Raw genomic sequence first — 18,402 nt, 5'->3', positions numbered from 1 at the left:
ACAGTGACAGACTTCTGGGAATACATAAATATCCCAATATTGCTTTAAACTAATAATTATTATTGGATTATTATTTTAATTATGAAATTTCCAAACGCACCATCTGTTTGCCATCACAGAACCTTTTGTATGTGTGCAAGGTTCTTTGGGAAAAGAATTGATATGGGATTAAAAAATAAACTTCTTTGTGCCATCATAAATTTCAGTAGCTGCCATAATAAGACAGAGCAAGTATTCCTGTCAATGGGAATGTGATAGTTCTATGTGTGAACCTGACTTGAGTCACAGGATTCCCAGATAGCCACTTAAACATCATTTGTAGGTCTGTGCAAGTGTCAGTGGATGATATTGGTACTTGTCTTGGAGAACTAAGCAGATCAGATAACCCACCTCAGTGCACCTCATCCAAAACTGAATGGAGGGAGGGAGAATTTGCTGGCTTTCTGCCTGACAGCTTCTGCAGAGGAAAGTCTTTTATCGGCCTCATTGCTTCTGATCCTGAGGCCTTCTGACTGACACTGGAATCTGTCCTACGGGCCCTTCAGCTTCCAAACTTTCAGACTATCCCACTCTTCCTCCTGAATGTTCAGCTTGTACATAGCAGATCCAAGCCCATCATAATTTCTCCTTCCTAAAATTCATATTCTCTTGTTTCAATTTCTTTGGAAACTCATGAGTAATAGAATAGTTCTCCTGAGGTGACTTGTGGACTCCTTTTTCTTCTCGGTCTTCCTTCAAGTGGGATATACAAACATGAGAAAGAAAATAAAATCCACCTTGTTTTTAAAGGCAGATCTGGATAGTTTATAGGGTTTGTTTAGCTATTTGGGTCTGGGACAGAAGTGGAAAGACCTGGGTAAGGTCATTACAAAGGCTGACTTCCTCTCTACTCTCTGCAGTACTACTGCTAGTAGCTTTCGAAAAGACCACTAAAGTTGTTTGAGGGGAATTGATGGATTCCTTCTCACTCTCGAATATTAAGCTTTATTAGTGACTGACCAAATGGTGTAATAAGGTATAAAATTGTTAGAAACAAAGAAAAAGGTCACAGAAAGAGTATGATTGGAGGCAGTTCTCTCCATGTTTCCTAGAGTCTTTATCACTTGCAAGCAGAGCCACTGACTGCTTTGCTCTGGACTATCTCAGCTCTTCCTCCTTTTCTGGATGACCTTTATGAAGCCAAAAAACACTAAGCCATGCTTAGTGTCCACCATGAAACATAATTAGACCCCCAGAACTCAGAGCTCTCATCTACAACTCAATCCACTCTATGTGCAGGTGTCACCTGTCTTCTTCTGCTATTTCTGGAGAAGCTGGCACCTGGAGAACTTACATAGACAACGTGGATACTGCAGCTACAGTTATTGCTGTAGATAATCAAGACGGACCCTTCCCTCTGACAAAGGAGTTATATGTGTTCTATCAGCATTCATGATTTATAATCAAGCCAGCATGATAACCAGCTGGCTACTTTGTTAGCTTTCAAATGAGTAAAGGGTAACATCTTCCTGTGTTCTTGCCAATGAAAATAGAATGACATAACTTGGATGAAGTTTGGAGAAATCAGGTCTTCATTTTTGTTATTTGAAATATTCTATAGGTACATGGATTTGGGCTTGACATGGTTATTTTTAAGGCTTCTGAGACTATAAAGGCTCTCTTGGGCTTTTATATTATTAGTCCCTTTATATTTTCTTTTATTTTTTGCCAGTCCTGGGCTTGAGCTCAGGGTCTGAGCACTGTCCTTGGACTTTCTCAAGGCTAGAGCTCTATCACTTGTGTTTCTGCACCACTTCCGGCTTTTTTCTATGTATGTGGAACCAAAGAATCAAACCTGGGTTTTCATGCATGATAGACAAGCTCTCTACCACTAGGGTAAAGTCCCAGACCTATATTTTCATCTCTAAGGAATTCTTAGTTTCTTGCTCATCCCACTGGCATGGCTGGTCAACACATACTTTGCTCATGAAGGTTAGCATTTTTGGCATCTTCTCAACACTTCAATCTATATTTCTCTCATATACCTTCATTCCTAAGGCAAATTCTAAGGTAAAAAATTCCTCAGATGATGTGTACAAACTGATTTTTTAAAAGATGGTTTCATATTGTGAATTGAAATTACAGACATACAAAATTCTTTACATACAGACCCTAACTTAGATTGAGATTTAAAGAAAGCCCATGTGGTGTGGCCTGTATTTCAACAGATAGCAAGTCTTGACACTTCAGCAAATTGAGCTTGTCCGAGGGTCGTCAGGACAGTATGAATCTGCATTTTGTGGCTTATCAAAGACATAGAAGGATGAGAATCTGAGCAAAAGGGCACTGACTCAAGGCCCTTCACTTTAGGTCTGCTTGTTTATGTTGAATATCAAATCAGTTGTCTCTTTTGTGAAGGTGCAGATGTTACTCTGACAAACTTGGTTGTTAACCATACTTTTCCACATGGGATTCTGTAAGACTTGACTGGAGAGCAAAGGGCAGAGAGTTCCAAGCACACAGAAAGTTGGGAGAGAAATGCTTTATTTTTCAGAGTCCAGAGGCACAATTGTGACTGCAGCATGTGCTCTTTACTCCTCACACAGTTCTTTAACTCAGATGTTGTTCTTCATTTACAGGACAGGCTGTGACAGGCCAAACCTTGGAAGGATTTGATTGACAAGACAGAAGTCCAAGCCTAGAGGGAAAATATAGGCAGAGAGGATCAGGGAAGACACAGCACAAGGAAGTTAGTGTATTGGAAGAGCAGCCCAGGGCCAAGGAAGCTTTACTCCATCTACTTTTCCTAAACTCTACTTTATTTTTTTCCATATATTTTTTATTGTAATTAATAGAAGGGTTACATTATATTCGCCAGACAGAAGGTGCATTAATTCACATACATTGATACCCTTTCTCACGTCTTGGACCCCATTTCCCTCCCCCACACCCCCATCCCTCATCTTGATCCCTCATCTTCTTTTTCCCCCTTCCCTATCTGACTTCAAATAGCCAAATACAAATATATCCAATATATCAGAAAACAAAGTGAGATACTGTAATAATATGAGATAACCAAGGGACAGCAAAAGAGAGGAGAGATAACATAATACATTAAGGACAACTATCACTCATTATATCGCTTTGTTTCTATATCCTAGAGGTCCTTTCATTTAGTGTCATACTATATGGCCTTATGTATCTAGGTTTTGCTCTATTGCAAATCTCTGCTAGGAGAGCCCAAGGTTTCTATTGATTATGACAGATGAGGGAAACCATTGAGCCTATGTTCCTTTAAGTCTGGCTTACTTCACTTAATAGGATTTTTTCTAAGTCTTTCCATTTCCTAACAAATGGGTCGATGTCGTTTTTTCTGACAGCAGCATAGAATTCCATTGTGTACAAATACCACATCTTGTTGATCCACTCATCAACTGAGGGACATCTGGGTTGGTGCCATATCTTTGCTATGGTAAATAGTGCTGCAATGAACATTGTTGTGCTGGTGGATTTAGTATGTCCTTGTTTCTGGACAGTTGGGTAAATGCCTAGTAGTGGAATTCCTGGGTCATAGGGGAGCTCTATGTTTAGTCTTTTGAGGAACTGCCATACTGCTTTCCCTGGTGGTTGAACGAGTTTGCACTCCCACCAACAGTGCAGTAGTGATCTCTCCTGGCCACATCCTCTCCAGCATCTGTTGTTATTAGTTTTCCTGATCCTGGCCATTCTAACTGGAGTGAGGTGGAATCTTAGAGTTGTTTTGATTTGCATTTCTTTTATGACCAGAGATGTTGAGCATTTCTTCATGTTTGTTTCTTCTTCAGAGAAGACTCTCTTTAAGTCTTTGGCCCATCTTTTAATGGGATGGTTGTTATTTGGAGATTAGTTTTGGAGTGATTCAATTTTTTTGAGCTGTTGATATATTTTAGATATGAGGCCTTTGTCCATTGTATGATTGGTGAAGGTCTTCTCCCATTCTGTAGGCTTCCTAATTAATTTACTAGCTATGTCCTTTGCCATACAAAAGCTCTGCAGTTTAATGCAGTGCCACTTATCCAGCCTTTCTCTGATTTGTTGTGGTTCTCGGTCCTTATTAAGAAAGTTTCAACCTGTGCCAAGGAGGCCTACTCTATCTCCTATTCCTTCTTGTAAAGTTTTCAGTGTGTTGGCTTTTACCTCAAGGTCTTTGATCCATTTGGAGTTAATTCTAGTGCAGGGTGACAAAGAAGGATCCATCTTTATTTTTCTGCAGGTGCTTAACCAGTTCTGCCATCACCATTTGTTGAAGAGCCTGTCTTTCTTCCATTCTATTTTTTGGCTCCCTTGTCAAAGATTAGGTGGCTATAGGTCTGTGGTTTAATATCTGGGTCTTCAGTTCTATTCCATTGGTCTTCAGGCCTGTTCTTGTGCCAGTACTAAGCTGTTTTGATAATTATAGCTCTGTAATAGAGTCTAAAGTTTGGTATTGAAATTCCTCCTTTGCTGTTCTTTCTGCTAAGAAGTGTTTTTGCTATACGGGGTCCAGTCTCTCCACTCCTCTTTAACATAGTATTAGAATTCCTAGCCAGTGCAATAAGGCTAGAAGCAAGCATATAGGGGATCCAAATAGGGAAAGAGGAAGTAAAACTTTCCCTTTTTGCAGATGACATGATTCTGTATTTAAAGAATCCTATAGACTCCACTCCCAAGCTCCTTGAGCTTCCAAAACTTTAGAAGGATAGCAGGGTATAAAATTAATCCTCAAAATCAACTGCCTTCCTCTATGCCAACAGTGAGAGGAATGAGGCAACAAATCAGGACAGCAACTCCTTTTTCAATAGCCTCAAAGAAAATAAAGTACCTAGGAATTATCTTTACTAAGAATGTAAAGGACCTTTTTGATGAAAACTTTAAACCCTGAAAAAGGAAATTAAAGCAGAACTGAGGAAATGGAAAAACCTCCCATGCTCCTGGATTGGAAGAATCAACATCGTGAAAATGACAATCTTGCCAAGGGCTATCTACAAATTCAACACAATACCCATCAATATCCCAATGTCATTCTTTAAAGAACTAGAAGAGGCAATCCAAAATTTCATATGGAATAATAAACTCTACTTTCAAGCCAAGTGCCTCAGGGTCCTTGAGTCCATACATTGATCATTTATTTTTCCTTTCTGGGAACACTAAGCAGGGTGTGTTTGACTGGGTGAACAGATCTCTTCTCTGCCTCTAAGGTAAATGGAAGAATGGACCCTTGTCTTTCCTGGTTACCCAGGTACAGAATTTTGTAAGGGCATGTACTGTTTTCTTTCATGTGTACTTCTCACCATGTGAAGAAGCTGTACAATCTTATATACTTGGGAAAGCTTTTAAATACTCTTGAAGTGCAACCTCTTCGCACAGTATCCTCTCTTCCATAAGCAGTGCATCTTCTTTTTGTATTCTTCTGGCCTATAATTCTCTAACTTCAAAAAAAAGTAAGTTTAGCTATCTAGGGAACTTACTTTTTTTTCTCATTAAGTCCATGAACCACAGGAGTGTCTGATTAAATTAACCACAAGTTTCAGAGCACAAGCAGTGCTCTGTTTAATCTTCAATTTTCTTATCCATACGGGAGTGATGGAAACATTCTCCTTTTCTATTATACAGAGTTCCCTTGACACAGGGACATTTTCTTCTTTCCAGTCCTGAAAGACAAGTGCCTCATAAATAGTAGTCACTGCAGATCAGTGTTGTATATCATTGAAGACATTTGTTACTGATAAGAATATGAAAAAGAGGAACAATATATCTTAGGAGAAAAGATTTCATATTTTTTTCCATATATTTTTTATTGTAATTAATAGAAAGGTTATATTATATTTGCCAGATAGAAGGTACATTACTTCACATACATTGATACCCTTTGTCATGTCTTGGTCCCCATTTCCCTCCCCTCCACCACCTCCCCTCATCTTGTTTTCCCCCCTTCCCTATCCAATTTTAATATTTTTACAGTCATATTGTTTTTCAGAGATAGAATATATCCAAGCAGCCAATGTAAGAAAAGTAAGCATTTATCTGATTTTGTTTCTTCTTCTCTCCCTGCTTTGCTGTGTTTCTCCTTACCTGTTCTATCATTTCATTTTAGTTTGACACTACCTGATCCTTGTCCACTTCCTGTGAATTTATTGACCAGATCATCCATCTTCACGGTGCAGGCTATGCCCACAACACAAATCCTGAGGATTCTCTCAATAACTCTAAAGTCGACCTTTTTTCAGAAGTCTCAGAATGGGGACTGCCTGCATAAAGTAGACTATGCCTGTCTAGAGTTCCCTTAAAATTGTTGTATTTCACTTATTACCTGTCTTTGAAATGAAAATATCAAGATAGTTTATCTTTGAAATGCTCCTCTCCAGACTACATGGTAAAAAAGTTAATAGTATCATGAATTCAGTTTAAAACAACAATCTCCTCATTCACAGTACTCTTCTTTAATACTGTATCTCAGAAATGCTTTCAGTGAAAATCTACCTTTTAGAATTGATGCAGAACACTAATTTATATAGATCAAAGTTAACTTACTGAGCCCAAAGCATACTTAATGCCAGAAGGAACAAGAAAAAAAAAACCCAGAAGGGTTGGGGAATGACAAAATGGGGAGGGAGGAGAGGAAGGAAAAAGAGAGAGCTAATTAGTTTTTAATGAGGTTATAGTCTAAAAGTCTGCTTGAGGATGAAAGTATTTCAGATATGTGATTTCTTTTGTTTCTGTCTTTGTCTTTTTCACATGCCATTTTAGTGATGAGGTCATCCATTTCTTGGATGATCTTACTTTATACCCTTTAAGGATTAAAGATACATTTGAATCTGCTCACTTATCTCTATTATTTCCGGTGACTGTTAATGATTGCAGTGAAAAGTTGAGTCTGTATCTTAGTGGTGTTCCTATAATTGGAGGAGGATGTCACATCAAGGGACAAATTCATCTTCATTCCCTACAGGGGACATTTGACAATGAATGGTTGGAGACATCTTTGGTTGTCACAGTTGTATGCAGGAGATCATATGTATATTATAGTAAGAGAATGGAGATGCTAACAAATACCTTGCTAAACCCAGTACAGCACCCACAACAATTTCATTGTCCTAAAGTCAACATTGTTGAAGAAACCCTTATGTATGCCAATCATATTGAGTAAGAAATTGAAAAAGGCAGTGGCAGTAGGCAAGAAGAAGGGAAGAAAGCAGAAAAGAAGGGAAATCATTGTAGACCTGGCACATATGCTCATTTATATCATTTATCTCATTGAAGCCTCCTGCCACTAAATTTCTTGTAAATAAACATGATTATTCAAATGTTGCTTTTCCATTTGGTTAGACCAAGGAAGAATCGAAGATACAGAGGAGTCAAGAGAGATCTTACTCTCCCTCCCTCTGCCTCACCTTCTCTTGCTTTCTCTAACTTTATATGTATATATATATAAGTATAACATTACATATATATACATACACATATGTGTACCTATGTTGAATGTATATATATGTTAATAATTTCACCCTCATGAGAATAATTTTAAAGCCCATGATTTTCTTAATTCACCTGTATAGTATTGAAACATATTATTTCATTAGAGTCTCAGAGGAGAAAAATTAGCAGCTGGAATTGTTTTGTTAATTGACTCATACGAATATTATATGATCATATTATATCATAGAACTAAGTGACCACACATTTATTTCTAAGTTACATTTAGCTTTACATGCTGAAGACCTTTGTTTCTGATAAAAATGGATTTTTTTCAACCTATATTTTTTAAATTTTTTTTTATTATACAATTTATTAACATTGATTTTTACATCATATTTTAAATGACAAGTTTAACAAACGAGTGTTCAAGGAGGGAATCTCTATTTACAATCACTGGGACTTAGTATTTAGAACTTAATCAAAATTAGGCTAAGGGTTTGTACGGCATAGAAACATATTAATTTATGAAATAAATGATTATATCTATAGAGCCATAAGTTTTTATGTCTATATAGTTATGTTTATATTTCCATTACCATGTCCATAGCTTTGATTATGCAGTTACTGAGTCCTCGCTATTGTACTCTTTGGATTTAATAGCCACATATTAAGGATACCATGCGCCTTTTGATCCTTAGGTCTTGACTTGTCTCACTCAACACAATTCGCTCTAGATTCATCCACTTCCCTGTGAATGCCATTATTTTATCTTGTCTGTTGGCTATGTAGAATTCCATTGTGTATATATACCACATTTTCTGTATCCATTCATCTGCAGTAGGGCATCTGGATTGTTTCCATCGCCTGGCTATGTGAATAGGGCAGAGATGAACATAGCTGAGCAGGTGTCCTTATAATATCTTGGGTCATGATGTTCAGGATAGATGCCCAGAAGTGGTATGGCATGATCATAGGGAAGGTCTATTTTCAGTTCATTAAGAAACCGCCACACTGCTTTCCAGAGTGGCTGAACTAGTCTGCATTCCCACCAGCAGTGTAGTAGGGTTCCTTTTTCTCCACAAACCCGCTAGCAACTGTCATTGTCTGAGTTCAAAATCTTGGCCATTCTTGTTGGGGTAAGGTGGTATCTTAGGGCTGTTTTTATTTGCATTTCCTTTATGACCATAGATGATGAACATTTTCTCATATGCTTTTCTGCCATTTTAATCTTCTTCTGATAAGTCTCTCTTTAGTTCCCTTGCCCATTTAGTGAATGGTTTATTGGGTTTTGGGGGGATTAGTTTCTTGAATTCCCTGTAGATACTAGATGTTAAGCATTTGTCAGATGTATTGTTGGTGAATATCTTTTCCCAGTGGGTTGGCTGTCTCTCTACTTTGCAACTATGTTTTTATCTGTACAGAAACTTTTTATTTTTAGGTAGTCCCATTTATCAAGTCTCTCTCCAATCTGTTGTGACCCTGGGATTCTGTGCCTGTGCCTATGAGTTCCAGTGTCTCTCCTACTTTATCAACTAGCAATTTCACTGTTTCTGGTCTGACATTGAGGTCTTTAATCCACTTCGAGTTAATGCTTGTGCATGGTGAAAGGCTAGGGTCAATTTTTAGTTTTCCGCATGTGGCTGCCCAGTTTTGCCAGCAACAGTAACTGAATAGACTGTGTTTGTTCCACCGTATATTTTTGGCGCCTTTGTCAAATACAAGTTGCCTGTAGGTATGTGGTTCTATTTCTGGGTCTTCTATTCTGTTCCACTGATCTTCTGGTCTGTTTTTGTGCCAATACCAAGCAGTTTTTGTTATTATGGCTTTAGAGTAGAGTTTGAAGTCTGGTATTGTAATACCACCAGCATTGCTCTTTTTGCCTAGAATTGTTCTGACTGTTCTAGGTCTTTTCTTGTTCCATATAAATCTTTGGATTATATCTTCTATTTCCGTAAAGAATGTCTTTGGGATTTTGATGGGGATTGCATTGAATTTGTATATCAATTTTGGCAGTATAGCCATTTTCACTATGTTGGTTCTCCCTAGCCATGAACATGGGATATCTATCCATTTCCTACTGTCCTCTTTAAGTTCTTTCATTAGTCTTTTATGGTTTTCATTGAATAATTCCTTTACATGTTTGGTTAAATATATTCCTAAGTATTTTATTCTTTTGGGGGCTATTGCGAATGGGATCATTTTCTTGATTTGGCCTTCTGTTTGGGTATTGTTAGTGTACAAGAAGGCTACTGACTTCTGAAGGTTGATTTTGTATCCTGCCACTTTGCTAAAGTAGTTTATTAATTCTAGAAGTTTGGGAGTGGAGTTTGTTGGGTCACTCAAGTAGAGGATCATGTCATCTGAGAATAGGGATAGTTTAATTTCTTCTTTCCCTGTATGGATCCCTTTCATGTCCTTTTCTTGCCTTATTGCTCTGGCTAAGGGTTCCAGCATTATAATGAAGAGAAGTGGAGAGAGTGGGCATCCCTGTCTAGTTCCTGATTTTAAGGTGAATGGTTCCAGTCTTTCACCATTAAGTATAATTCTGGCTACAGGTTTTTCACATGTGGCTTTCACTATTTTGAAGAATGTACCTCTTATTCCTATTTTTACTAGTGCTTTCAACATGAATGGATGTTGTATTTTGTCAAATGCCTTCTACGCGTCCAGAGAAATTATCATATAATTCTTAACCTTAACTCTGTTGATATGATTTATTTCTTAGCAGAAAGAACAGCGCTGGAGGAATTTCAATTCCAAACTTTAGACTCTATTACAGGGCTATAATTCTCAAAACAGCTTGGTACTGGCACAAGAACAGGCCTGAAGACCAATGGAATAGAACTGAGGACTCAGATATTAAACCACAGACCTATGGCCACCTAATCTTTGACAAGGGAGCCAAAAAAATAGAATGGAAGAAAGACAGCCTCTTCAACAAGTTGTGCTGGCAGAACTGGTTAAGCACCTGCAGAAAACTAAAGTTGGATCCTTCTTTGTCACCCTGCACTAGAATTAACTCCAAATGGATCAAAGACCTGGCGGTAAAAGCTGACACACTGAAAACCTTACAAGAAGGAATAGGAGATACAGTAGGCATCCTTGGCACAGGTTGAAACTTTCTTAATAAGGACCAAGAATCACAACAAATCAGAGAAAGGCTGGATAAGTGGCACTGCATTAAACTGCAGAGCTTTTTTATGGCAAAGGACATAGCTAGTAAACTAATTAGGAAGCCTACAGAGTGGGAGAAGATCTTCACCAACCTAACAACGGACAAAGGCCATATATCTAAAATATATCAACAACTCAAAAAATTGAATCACTCCAAAACTAATCTCCAAAGTAACAACCATCCCATTAAAAGATGGGCCAAAGACTTAAAGAGAGTCTTCTCTGAAGAAGAAACAAAAATGGCCTATAGACACATGAAGCAATGATCAACATCTCTGGTCATAAAAGAAATGCAAATCAAAACAAGTCTAAAATTCCACCTCACTCCAGTTAGAATGGCCAGGATCAGGAAAACAAATAATAACAGATGCTGGAGGGATGTGGCCAGGAGGGATCACTACTACACTGTTGGTGGGAGTGCAAACTCATTCAACCATTATGGAAAGCAGTATGGCAGTTCCTCAAAAGGCTAAACATATAACTCCCCTATGACCCAGCAATCCCACTACTTGGCATTAACCCAACCATCTAGAATCTAGGGCATACTAAATCCACTAGCACAACAATGTTCATTGCAGCATTATTCACCATAGCAAAGATATGGAACCAACCTAGATGTCCTCATTTGATGAGTGGATCAACAAGTTGTGGTATTTGTACACAATGGAATTCTATGCTGCTGTCAGAAAAAACGACATCCCCCCATTTGTTAGGAAATGGAAAGACTTAGAAAAAATCCTATTAAGTGAAGTAAGCCAGACTCAAAGGAACTTAGGCTCAATGGTTTCCCTCATTTGTCATAATCAGTAGAAACCTTGGGCTCTACTAGCAGAGATCTGCAGTAGAGCAAAATCTTGATACATAAGGCCATATAGTATGAAGCTAATTGAAAGGACCTCCAGGCTATTGAAACAAAAGCCATATAACGAATGATTGTTGTCCTTAATGTAGTATGTTGTCTCACATCTCCTTTGCTGTCCCTTGGGTATCTCATATTGTTACAGCATCTCACTTTGTTATCTGATATATTGAATTTATTTGTATTTAGTTATTTGAAATTTGATAGGGAAGGGGGGAAAACCAAGATGGGGGTGGGGGGAGGTAGGGTTGGGGGAGGGTAATGGGTACCAAGACATGTGAAAGGGTATCAATGTATGTGAATTAATGCACCTTCTATCTGGCAAATATGTAACCCTTTTATTAATTACAATAAAAAATATATTAAAAAAAAGATTCCTGAACACAATCCCAGGGTCACAACAGATTGGAGAGAGACTTGATAAATGGGACTACCTAAAAATAAAAAGTTTCTGTACAGATAAAAACATAGTTGCAAAGTAGAGAGACAGCCAACCCACTGGGAAAAGATATTCACCAACAATACATCTGACAAATGCTTAACATCTAGTATCTACAGGGAATTCAAGAAACTAATCCCCCCAAAACCCAATAAACCATTCACTAAATGGGCAAGGAAACTAAAGAGAGACTTATCAGAAGAAGATTAAAATGGCAGAAAAGCATATGAGAAAATGTTCATCATCTATGGTCATAAAGGAAATGCAAATAAAAACAGCCCTAAGATACCACCTTACCCCAACAAGAATGGCCAAGATTTTGAACTCAGACAATGACAGTTGCTAGCGGGTTTGTGGAGAAAAAGGAACCCTACTACACTGCTGGTGGGAATGCAGACTAGTTCAGCCACTCTGGAAAGCAGTGTGGCGGTTTCTTAATGAACTGAAAATAGACCTTCCCTATGATCATGCCATACCACTTCTGGGCATCTATCCTGAACATCATGACCCAAGATATTATAAGGACACCTGCTCAGCTATGTTCATCTCTGCCCTATTCACAATAGCCAGGCAATGGAAACAATCCAGATGCCCTACTGCAGATGAATGGATACAGAAAATGTGGTATATATACACAATGGAATTCTACATAGCCAACAGACAAGATAAAATAATGGCATTCACAGGGAAGTGGATGAATCTAGAGCGAATTGTGTTGAGTGAGACAAGTCAAGACCTAAGGATCAAAAGGCGCATGGTATCCTTAATATGTGGCTATTAAATCCAAAGAGTACAATAGCGAGGACTCAGTAACTGCATAATCAAAGCTATGGACATGGTAATGGAAATATAAACATAACTATATAGACATAAAAACCTATGACTCTATAGACATAATCATTTATTTCATAAATTAATATGTTTCTATGCCGTACAAACCCTTAGCCTAATTTTGATTAAGTTCTAAATACTAAGTCCCAGTGATTGTAAATAGAGATTCCCTCCTTGAACACTCGTTTGTTAAACTTGTCATTTAAAATATGACGTAAAAATCAACATTAATAATCTCTTTAAAGAAATCTGGCCACTGTGAGCATTCTTAAGCACAAATGTAAAATGACAAAGGAAGCAATCACTTCTTTGAATTGGCATCTGAACTTCTAGAATTAGAATCCTCAGGAATGATGTCACAGAATTTAACAGGAATGTATATTTTATTTTATTTTTTAATTTTTTATCAAAGTATTTATTAACATTGACTTTTACATCGTATTTCAAATGTCATGTTTAACAACCAAGTGTTCAAGGAGGAAATCTCTGTATCCAATCACTGGCACTTAGGTTTTAGATTAAGCCTTAATCTATGTAATAAACCACTATGTCTATAGAGTGTATAGCCCATCATAGATTTTTATTTTATTTTTAAAATTTGATTTGCATTTTTTTAAATTTTTTATTGAAATGATAATGTTCAGAGAAAATGTGCATTTTGATAAGCACAATACTGTGAACTTAGCAATGATCAGCAATTACTGGCTGTTTATGATGTTTACCTTGGTGATTGCTTAACCCAGTGGCTCTAGTGTCAACTTGGGTCCTGATTTTATCTATATTTGCTATAAATTTACGAGAGTTATTTTCCAAATTGCTATATTTGGCTATGATTAATCTCTAAAAGCGTAATATTGTTGATTCAGAAAAATATTACAAGTTTACATAATAGAGTCTTAAAAACTTAGGGCATTCAACTGAGTCCTGGGAAATTGAGAAGTAGTGTTACCCTTACTTTCATTTTTATGACTTCAAGGACAAAATACAGGAAAACATAAGAGTCCTTAGTAAACTGAAAAAAGTATTGTTATGTTTTACTATTTGGCATATCATCATTGTTCCTGACACTGTGAGATTTACAGCTCAGCCTTTTTGAGTGCCAGTTAATCTTTAATTCCAACAGCTCCAACAAAGACATGAAGCTTGGAGTTCCTTGAATAATCAGACTGATGGATGTTTACACACTCAGTGTTCACACAGGAAAAAAATGCTAGCTGCTAGTACTTAAATTGAAGTGATTTGGGGCCGGGAGTTTGACCTAGGGGTGGACTGCTTGCCTAGCATGCACAAAGACCAGGGTTGGATTCCTCGGTACCACATACCCAGAAGAAAGCCAGAAGTGGTGCTGAGGCTCAAGTGGTAGAGCTCTAGCCTTGAGAAAATCCAAGGACAGTGCTCATGCCCTGAGCTCAAGCCCATGACTGGCAAAAAAAAATTGAAGTGATTTCACATAAAATTTTGGAATTCTGATTTGTTAGCCTGTGTATTCCTAGTGTGAGTAGATTAAAATAGCCCTGTGAACATATCATCACAAAACGCCATATAGAATGACGCTAAATGAATGGCCCTCCAGGATATATAAATAAAAGCCATATAATGAGTGATTGTTATCCTTAATGTACTTGTCATCTCTCATCTCTTTTGCTGTCCCTTGTTTATTTCATAATGTTGCAGTATTTCACTTTGTTATCTGATATATTGTATATATGCTTGATTTGTTATTTGAAATTAGAGAGGGAAGGGGGGAAGACGACATGGGCAGTGGGTGCAGGGGAGGGAAATGGAGACCATGATATGAGAAAGGGTATCAATGTTGTGACATAATGCACCTTCTGACTGGTGAATATAATGTAACCCTTCTATTAATTACAATAAAAATATATGAAAAAAAGAAATATAAATTCTGGGTAATTTCTCCAGACCATTGAATCTAAGACTCTGAATCTACAGCTTAGCCAACTGTTTCCTGAAGCTTTTCAGTGATTCAAGTGCATACTACACTTTGAGAACTATTGCCATATAACATCCTGGTAAAATGTTCTCCTGCTTCTCTTCTGAGTTTTCTAGATTCAGGAAATTCAGTTTTGTATCTAATTGTTTTCATTTGATTGAATTATATTTTATTTTCCTGTCTAGATACCATTGTTGGATTTTCTTTCTTTGCTTTTTCTTTGGATGTGAGATAACTAGGATAAACAATATCTGTACAGTAAAGCCACCCATACAACCATGACTCTTGTAGCATGTTCACCGTAGCCAAGATATGGAATCAGTCCAGATGTCCCTTTATGGACAAATGGATCAGAGAATTTTACTCATCCATTGGACAGAGCATTATTGTACCATTCATAAGGAAATGGCGAGACCTGGAAAAATACTATTAAATAAAGTAAGTCAGATCCAGAGATACAAAGATTGTATGGGTTTTAAATTTGTGGTAGGTACATCTATAAGTAAACACATTTGGTGGTAGGCAAGTTTTTATAAAAGCACTAACTGTATTATGGTAGATTCTAAGGGAATTTAAATAGTAGAATTCCTTTGAAAAATAGTCAAAGCCTAACAAAATAAGTACCAGAAAATGGAAGTACTTGGAAAATGGGGTGGGCCCAATGGGAGAGGGGTAGATAAATGAAGAGAAGAGGTGGAGAGTGAAGTTAATAATTCACTGGATGTACTACAAAATTAAGAAAAGTAAGGGAAGGAGTAGGTCAGAAGTAGGGTGAGAATGTTGAAGGGATGACATTTATAAAGATGTATTGTATTCATAAACTGCTTTGTGGAATGTCAACTCCTTAATGCAACTATTTAAAGACAATAATAATAAAAACCTTGTAAACCTTCAGTTTTGCTCAGCCACAGTAATTTATAAAAAGGAGATTTCATGCTTCTAAGTTGTGGATCACTTGCCATACTTTGAACTCACCATCCTATTCCTTCTTGTTGAATATATTATTATATACTTGAAAAACACTCAATTTCTCTCTCAAAACTAAGCAGTTCTAAGCAGCCTTGGAATGAATGCAAATTTGTGGTTTTATTTTGACATTTCTTCCAACATTGATCAGATAATTTCTGATCTGTTTATTGTTTTGTATGAGAGTGTGAAAATTTCTAGAGATAAGTCTTTCCTTGTTGGGGGAAAATTCATAGTATAAGAACTAACTGTTCTACTATGAAACCAAGACTCTTGTGAGATTTGTAAATTAATTTTTTTCCCACTCTTTTGTTTAATATATTCAGTGTCACCTTGTAAGGCAACTGCGATAATTTTGTGTATCCTATCAGTTTGTTTCTTGTTTGACATCTGTGTTTGTTTATATTGTTTTCAAAAGTGAAGAATTCTGTCACCAATTAATGTTGATGGTTTTGAATTAGAGAGACAGGAGTATGCTTACAAATGAAAGTTTTTTTGGTTCTAAGTTGTATTTTATTGTAGCTGAATGTTTTCCAAGTAAATATTCACTAGCTTTTATTCAGTGCTTCAATTGGGTAATGGAAGTACTGACTTTCAGAGCAGTTATGCTTCAGTGTAAAATTTTATTTGTAAGAAATTTCTTCAATATTGAATATTGGGATACCTGAAAATATATCAAAAGAATATCTTCAAGTAACTGACCAAATGTGTGTTTCCTTGTGCGTATGAACTGTTCAGTTAACTGCTCAAGCAATTCTGCCATGTGCATTAAAAAAAGGCTTTAGGTGATTAACTTTATTAGTTTTTATTCTTATAAACTACAAAATTGTTGTTCAGCTACTGTTTATTCCATTTTCTATCTCTAGCTCCAAGTAAGGATTATGCTTCCTGATGCAATGATTTTAGAAATGAATAAATGACTTGCTCTGTATAATGCAAAACAGGAAGAGGTGATAATGTGACTTCCCAATCACAAACTCAGGAGGCCTCAAAGGTTTTCTGCTTACCTATCTAGGAACTTATGACTCAGATTGTGTAACAGATATTTCCTGAGCACCTTTTAAAATTAGTATCACCAAAATGGTAGTTTTGGCTTCTGGACTTCTAGGTTGGGTGGTGTATCACTTAGGGACCAGTTTCAAAATACAACATCAGTAACTTTGTGGTTAGTACTGAATAGTGTCAGAGGTTATACCTTTCTAAAGGAACTGCTAGAATTTGTCCATCAGGAGCTTATCATTTTATATAAGTATCTGTTTTCCCTTTGTTGTTTGACTGAGTATTAGTAAGCTCAGAGCCAATATTAACCTTCCATAAGCTTTCACTTAAGATTGATTTTACTAAAATATATTTTATGTTATTTTCACAGTATTTTAAATAATTTTGAAGCTGTAATAAATCATTTTTGTTATAGAGAATGATATAAATAAACATAACACTTTTAGTCATGCAGATCATTAAATGGACTATTTTAAGGATGTCACTTAATAATCTTGGATTAGCTGTTGCTGTACTTTTCTGCCATCCAAATACAAGGATACTAGACCATAATTAAGTAAAGAGGACCAAGCATGTAGAGTTGTGGCATAATGTAGTTGATATTAATCTTTATGGATTTTACAATGAATATTACAGTTTAAAGACTCTTGAAAAGGTTTTCAGTTGAAATTCTTTAACAACATTTTCCCAAATTTCAAGACCAACCTCTCTTCCTCTCCCTCACCTCCACCCATGTTAACTCAGCATGTTAACATTTCTAGAATAATATTTTATTTGGTAAATGTTCATTACATTTGAAAATATTGAACAGCAGTACAGATGAAAGGAAGACTGCTATATTTTCGATGTACAGAAATCGTTGGTCCTAGGGGTGGGAAATAACCTTGGTACAATGAATAATCCTCCAGAAAAGCCTTCCTACCAGTTGGGGTAGTGAGGAAGCAATCCAGGAATGTGAAGCAAGACACTATGATATATTTATATTCTGGAATTTGAAGAAGGGAAGACATCAAAAAACACAGATTTGAAGTACAATCAAGTCATGCTGAACTCCTGATTGATTTTACTATAGATCCATTTTCTATGGGATCATGGAAATCTTAGAAGATGTGAGAATGAAGTAAAAACTAGTTTCCTTCTCCATTCTCTATCATTTGTGGATGATGCTGGGTAGATTTACATAAAGATGTGAAATCACTCTGAAAAAGAGCCTGATTTAAGTATACATGAATCAATAATAGTGCTATATTTTTGTAGTCCCAACAATTCTGGGGGTTAGGGTTTAAGGATTATAAATCTACAAATTTCAGTCTAGTCTGTGCATCGTAGTGAGACCTCTAGCTAAAATAGCAAGACAGAATCAAACACTTTTGCTTGAAATCACAAAATCTCCATAGGTGTTGTAGACATAATTGCTAACATGATAACCACATGAACATGATAACCACAGTAGGAATATGGCTTATTTCCTGTAATTTATGACATGTCACTTTATTATTTAATGACCTCAGTTTTCTCTCCTATCAGTTGTTAGTTCTTTCATCTTCAGCTACACATAACGTTTTTTTCCAGTATGGATTGTACTATTCTCTACACTGCCTCTAGCTAGCTGAGTGTTTGTTGTCTGATAATTCCTTGACCTCTCAAGACTTGATTTTATCAACCATAAAATGAGGAATTGAATTAGAAAATCTTTAAGAGAACTGCCAAATGAAACGATACAACTTTCTGAGAAGGCAAAATAAATCCTTCTGTTTGATTATCTTGCAA

At 36.6% G+C, this 18,402-nt stretch overlaps 1 long non-coding RNA gene across 1 annotated transcript in view; it reads right to left on the bottom strand.

Annotated features, from left to right (window-relative positions):
- Positions 1–2,580: 2,580 nt before the first annotated feature.
- Positions 2,581–18,402, bottom strand: part of LOC150056906 (uncharacterized) — a 31,263-nt gene continuing 15,441 nt past the window's right edge. The window contains exons 2-3 of the long non-coding RNA XR_016537019.1: positions 5,466–5,648; positions 2,581–2,677 (exon numbers count right to left, since the gene is read on the bottom strand). This is a non-coding gene — a long non-coding RNA (uncharacterized LOC150056906). The remainder of the gene's footprint in view (positions 2,678–5,465; positions 5,649–18,402) is intronic.

The sequence above is a fragment of the Megascapheus bottae genome, chromosome 11, assembly GCF_031878675.1.
Source record: "Megascapheus bottae isolate mThoBot1 chromosome 11, mThoBot2.hap1, whole genome shotgun sequence".
Taxonomy (NCBI): Eukaryota; Metazoa; Chordata; class Mammalia; order Rodentia; family Geomyidae; genus Megascapheus; species Megascapheus bottae.
Note: the sequence above shows the minus strand (reverse complement) of the source record. Positions and strands in the feature narration are given on the sequence as shown.